Genomic DNA, 6,340 nt, shown 5'->3' on the forward strand with positions numbered 1-6,340 from the left:
AGGCTGGGTTAGTGCATTTAATCCATCATTTAAAAAAAAAAAAAAAAAAAATCTCTGCAGATCAACTCCAGTGTCTATATGTGGCTGCCAACTAACAGTGAACTAAATCCATTAATGCATTTCCCAAAGGGAACTTTGTCCATGTTAATTGATGCTCAAAGTTAGCCAATTGCAGGATTAGGACCTATGTAGAGCCATCGACTCCAGTAGCGTGTCACTTGGGCTCAAGGGTCGGTCTGTGAAGATTGAATTCAGGCTCGGGGCCTTATCAGTTATTAAATGCTGAAGAGGTGCTCTGTAGTTGGGAAATCTAATATGAAGAAAAATGGTTTTTATCAGTAAGTTTTACATTCAGTGGAGAAGACTACTTTTGCTTTGATTGCTCACGTACTGTGGACCAAGGCACTCTGGCATTGTGCAGGAGAACCAGAAAAATGAAACTATCTAGTTTCATTCTCCAAGCTGAGTGAAATGCAGAAAGCAAACATACATCATACATGGGTTTTATAGCTATTTCAGGTGACAAAATAACCACTCTAAGTAACTTGTGGTGGAGAGAAGGAAAGGTGTGGGGTTTTTTCCACCCTCCCAAAAAATGCTATGCTTGGCAGCATCCCTTTAAGAATCCTGTCCCAACACCTCACTGAAGGTGATAGTTTTGTTCTGTCACTGAAGTGGGCACAAGGGTGTTCTCGCTCTCATGGGTGAGAAGTTGAGAGAAGTACAAACCCCAGGCATACAAATACACTGCAACTCCCACAGTGAAAACCGCTTTGCTGAAAGCAACACCCAATGGGTCAAATTTGTCCCTGATATAAATCCATTGGAGTCAGTGGCACTTCACTGAGGATAAATTTAATATGTTACATGCTGTATGTGGAGAAAAGCCAAGAGTAGACTTCAAGACATTACCCAGAAGTCTGGGCTTTGTTTCAACCGGCTGGGATATACAAAAGCACCATGGTTTAGCATGTGGATTTTTTGAAGCCACCTTGGTCTCCTTTTGATGCAGATATGTAACAATATTAATAGGAGTACCTGTATATATGTTTATCAAGGGATGAACAGGCCAATTGCTAATTTTTATGTAAAACCATAAGACTGAATGCTAATCTGGAACATTTTACTTTCAAAATACAAAGGTCTCAATCCTACAATGAGCACCATGGGGTTGGAGCCCTGTATCTGCACAGCGCTCAGTTAGGGCTCTGTGGGTTGCATGGTTGATCTGCCTGGGCCGAGCTTATTGTAGGATCAGGGCCAAAGAAATAATTTATTAGAACTCAGAGGTCTTTACTCTTGGCTGCAAGCACTGGATGTTAGTGCAAAATTATTCCTCAAACTAAAACTGCTGGCATCTCATACATTCATTCAGATATTCAGAGATTTTGATGTAAACCATGGAATGTTTACTGTGACAATTGGATTTTTTTTTTAAGCAGGTCTCTCTGCTGCTATTGGGAAGAGTGGGGGGAAAACTTATTGAAGGGCAAAGTTGTTTTTTTTTAAATATGTCTGAGACTAAATGTGGCAGAATTATAAACTAGATTATTATATTACTGGAGCACTGAGGCGCCCTAGTCATGAACCAGGTCCCCATTGTGTGAGGTGCTGTACAAACAGAACAAAAAGACAGTCCCTGCCCCAAAGAGTTTACAATCTAAATATCATCCAACAGATGGAGACCGGCTGATGGGGGAACACAAGAAAACACTGAGACAATATTGGTCAGTTTGATAGGCTGTGGTCCCAGTACACCAGTGGCCTAACCATTGTCAAGTTTTTTGTTTGTAGGTATTGTAGAAAAGGAGAGCTTTTTAAGGAAGGGAAGGAATTGGGTGAAACTCACCCCTGGCCCTGGGCAGAACACAAAGCCCCATACAAGTTTGAATCATGGCTTCTGATACACAGCATGCCCTTGTCTATGCTTGCAGAAAACCATGGTCAATACCTGTTCAGCTGCACCCATTATTGACGTGCACGGTCAGCGGTGGGTATTTCTTGTAGCAGGGACAGTGCTTTAATCTCCCTAGGCTTAAATAGCATCTAGGCCTTGGTTTGGGCTCTGAGTGGGGGGTGTATCTACCCCTTAGATTCTGTCTACCATGGGGAAATTTACAAAATAATTCCCCCCCACTCCTTATCCCAGGGCTTCCACTAGTTCTAGCACTGGTGAACTGAAGCTAGACTCCCCCTCCCCATTGCTAAGAACCCACAACTAGAGCCAGATTTTCAGAGGCTCCGCATCTCGCAGCTTTCATTGCTCTGGCCAGTTAATGTAGGTGACTTAAAGGACGCTGCTGACTGCTCAGCCCTTATGAAAATCCGGCCCCTAGAGTAGACGATGATCTAATGACTTCTGACATTTCTAACCACCTGAAAAGCAAGTGGTAAGAACAGGTCCAGCAGCCAGAATTTGCCTGCAGTAGGGCTGATGTGCGTCTAACACAAGTTCAGCTGAACAGTGAGATTTGTTGCTGTTCTTGTAAACTTCCATAGTGCAGAGAGGGTTGTAGCATACACTTCACCATGCCAGTGCCGGTATTTGCATCTGTCAATCTGCTAAGGCCTAACATGAAGGACACCAGGACCTTCAGCGGAGCATTTAAGCCTATGCCTAAATCCCACTGAAGTTAATGGGACTTCATGCATTCGCTTAAGTGCTTTGCTGAATCAGGGTCTAAAAATCTAACTAGTCAAAACTTCAGTAATATGGGATGTACAGGATTTAGCTTAAATAAATCTGTAACTAGCATTTCGTGATGGCAGCATTTCCAGTCCAAATAACGTATTATAAAGGTATTACACCAGTTTTGCATGGGATGCATTTGAAAGTTTTGATCTAAAAACGTTTTTGAGTTTCAGACTTACTCAAGCAGCTGCAAATGTTTAAAGTATTTTCTCTCCCCTCCCCCATTAGAAATATTTATGGAGCAGCCATATCGCTAAAATAACTTTCCTATTTATTTTTTCTAGTTAATGGAGCAATCTGGGATCTGCATTATTGATTAGATATTAAATGATATTTAATGTGGAACATTTTTATCCAGCCCTAGTATTTCATTTCACTCAACTACTATGGCCTAGTTGAACGTTTTGTCATCTTAATGGTATGAAAAAATAGGTTAGGCATGCTAATCTGCATGTGTCAATACTAAATTATATATAGCTCAGTGAAGCAACCTCCAAGTTCTGGCTAGCAGTGCAGCTACTACTAAGGATAACTTCCTAGAGCAAAGGTGAGCATTAATACTTCCCCCCTTGCTCAGCCTTATTCAGTTGAGCAGCCTGACCTTGCCTTGCTCAGTAAGGCAAAGATAAAAATATTACCGACTGTCTTTTGCCTACAAAGCTGTCAAAGGAATGTGCTGCAGACCAGCACTGAGCACATTACCTCCCTCAGCACAGGTCAAAAGAGGACAACTTCAATATGTGTTGTGGAGGAGGGCTGGCCTGGGTGACGTTTCAATGTCATATGCAAATCACGCGTACGTCACCACAGGCGTCCAATCCCAGGGAGCCAATGGGGATAGAGATCCACCTTTAATCTTAATCCGTTGGTGGCGAAACAAACAACAACTAGAGACAAGGGGGTATTGACTAGAGCGGTACAACTGGCCACCAGTTGTTTTTTTTCTGCAGACGCACAGGAGGGGGAGATCTCCCCCCCCCCCCCTTCCAGGAGCCGGGGCTTTGTTCCTATTTATGTTCTCGAAGAGGAGGAGAGCCAGGAGCCACCCTCCTTGGCACCACTGCCCGTTTCCAAAGAAGGGTAGATGGTGTAGGACAAACACCCAGCCCCGTTGTGCCCACACCACGGGGCTGGACAGCTTCTGTCCTTCCCTAGGCCGGCTTAGTTGCTAAAGCCCGAGCGGATCTGGTGCAATTCACGCTCTCTTGTTCATGCAAGCGAGAAACGCTAACCCTGCAGTGAAGGAGTTGGGGAGGGAGGGAGGAAACGGGAAATCGATCAGGAAACAAACCAGGCACCAACTTCGCTTTGCCCATTCACTGTAAACGCCTGCTGGAGAGAAGTGTATTAGCCGAACAGAGACAGGCCCGATTTGGATCGTCTCAGCATAAGCCTCTGTCTCTGCCTCAGAGAAACAGCTTGAGTCAAAGCAGCAGCCGCAGCGCATCACCCCTCTGATCTGCCGTTAATTAGGATGTACACTTTCCATTCGCCTGCTATGACCTAGACGGGCTCTCTGCTCACATCCCCTTCTCTGCGTGTGCTGTACTAATTTATACCCCACTGCTTGTGGCAAAAGGGAGTCGAGACTCCTGCATAGGAGCTGGAAAGAGGAATACACCAGCCGGAGCCCGAGTCCTCCCAGTGCATTCTTTTTGGCGACCTCGTATGTCTTTTTGTTTAGTACCAAATCCAAGCACCATCACCATTTTAGGTAGTTAGGAGGATTGGGGTTGAACTGGGGCCATATGCTTTCACAAACCTGCCTCGACATTATGTCCCTCCCCCCCCCCTCTCATTATTGGCAAGCCAAGGCGAGAGAGAGAGACAGACTCTTGTGTGGTTGAAGTAAGTAGGAACCTCTCTCCAGATCCAAAATTACCCTGTTTTTTCACCCTGGTCACTACAGGCCAGGGCTGATGTATAAAAACAACAAAAGACCAACCTCTCTTCATAGCTAATAGTCTCCCCGACAAGGTAATGAGCTCTGTTCTCCTTTCCACCCAACAGCCACATCAAATCATAATGCACACAACGTACTAAAACACAAAGAGATGTTCCTGCCTGCACACAGCCAGCTAAATACAAAGGGACCTTAAATCACACACCAAGGAGAAAATAGATGGCTCTTAAATCTTAATACACCCTCACATCGAGATTTTAACACACACCCAGCCCATTCAATGCAGAGAGAGATCTTAAAAACGTAAACAACATACTCAATTAAAAAAAAAAAATACTGCCCGCAGTACAAAGAGAGAGCTCTCAAGTTTGAATTTAGCCAGCCACATTTCAGAACAGAGGATGGCACTTACCTTGCCTTTAATGTCAGCAATTATTTTGTAAACAACACCGCAAGAAACCACAAGATTTTTTTAAATATCGTAAAGCACCAGCTTTAGGCAGTCTATGAGGTAGTTTTAATTAAATCAACAACATTATAAATGGAAATTAAAAAAAAATGCAGGAGGTGGTGGTGGTGTGTCTGTTCTTCTCAGAAGATATGCACCATTGCAAGCTGTAGGCGGCTGCTGTTGGGGCCGGACCCTCCCTCCACTGGCTTCAGGGTGATTATTATTATTTTCTGTTATTGCTGCTGATCTCAGACCAGATCAGAAATTAGAACGTCCAAACAGCTGATTGTGACGTCACAAAGGGGCCCGCCCGCAGAGGGCGTAACCCGTCGGACAAGCAGCCAATGGGAGGCAGAGCGGGGTTGGGGCGGGGCTTCAAGGCTGCACCCCTCCGCGGGGATGAGGGAGGAGCCGGAGCTGCTCCACGTGAGAGCCGGGACCCGTGTGGAGTTCGGGGTGCGGCCGTGGGGGGTTTCCGATTGCTCGCGGCAGCGTGGCAATAGGCAGGGTCCGGACTGGGGGTGCGGAACTGAGCATGCGCCTCCTCCCCACTTGTTTTCGGGGAAAACAGCAGCAGCAGCCGCAGCAGCCTCCCCCCACCCCAAATGCCAGGTCTTCAGTGGGCTTCCCAGGAATCTGCTCCTTCGCCCCCTTGCAGGCAGGATAGAGAGCAGCCCAGCCACCGCTTTCTGTCCACCCCACCCACACTGGAGTCCCTTCTCTGTCTGACCTGGGGCACGCTGGGTGGCCTCTGCTTTCCCATTTCAGCCCAGTAGCCAAATGCAGGGTTTGTGCAGTACCTTGTTGTAGTGCCCATAGTGTGTGTGTGTGTGTTGTGGATGCTGAATTTAGAAGCAACTGCCTCCTGCCATCTTGTGATTGTTGAGCAATTTGAAATATGAGCACTTATTACCTCCCCCCCCCGTCCCAAGCTAGGTGACAGTGAAACCACTTTAATTGAAACAGAGTCCTGTGGCACCTTTAAGACTAACTGTTAGTCTTAAAGGTGCCACAGGACTCTGTTGCTTTTTACAGATCCAGACTAACACGGCTACCCCTCTGATACTTTACACTTTAATTGAATTTCAGTTGCTTTTTCATGGAAGCTTTGCACTAGTATTTTGTTATGGAGCATAATTAGCTAGGGAGGCACATATGTCTGTATTAGGGCCTGTTATAGCCATATGCCTTGCTGCTAATACTACACCTTCCTTCCTCCCCACAATTGAGACACAAGATATATTTGTCTTTTACTCTCAAAACATGCTTACTTAACAAATTCTTACATATTCAC

The 6,340-nt window shown here is 45.5% G+C and overlaps 1 protein-coding gene across 1 annotated transcript in view; it reads right to left on the bottom strand.

The window, feature by feature from the left end:
• Nucleotides 1-5,300, bottom strand: part of TP53INP2 (tumor protein p53 inducible nuclear protein 2) — a 51,915-nt gene extending 46,615 nt beyond the window's left edge. The window contains exon 1 of the mRNA XM_065414383.1: nt 5,008-5,300. The gene's annotated coding sequence lies outside the window, so the exon portion shown is untranslated. The remainder of the gene's footprint in view (nt 1-5,007) is intronic.
• Nucleotides 5,301-6,340: the final 1,040 nt, after the last annotated feature.

This window comes from Emys orbicularis, chromosome 12 (assembly GCF_028017835.1).
Source record: "Emys orbicularis isolate rEmyOrb1 chromosome 12, rEmyOrb1.hap1, whole genome shotgun sequence".
Classification (NCBI taxonomy): domain Eukaryota; kingdom Metazoa; phylum Chordata; order Testudines; family Emydidae; genus Emys; species Emys orbicularis.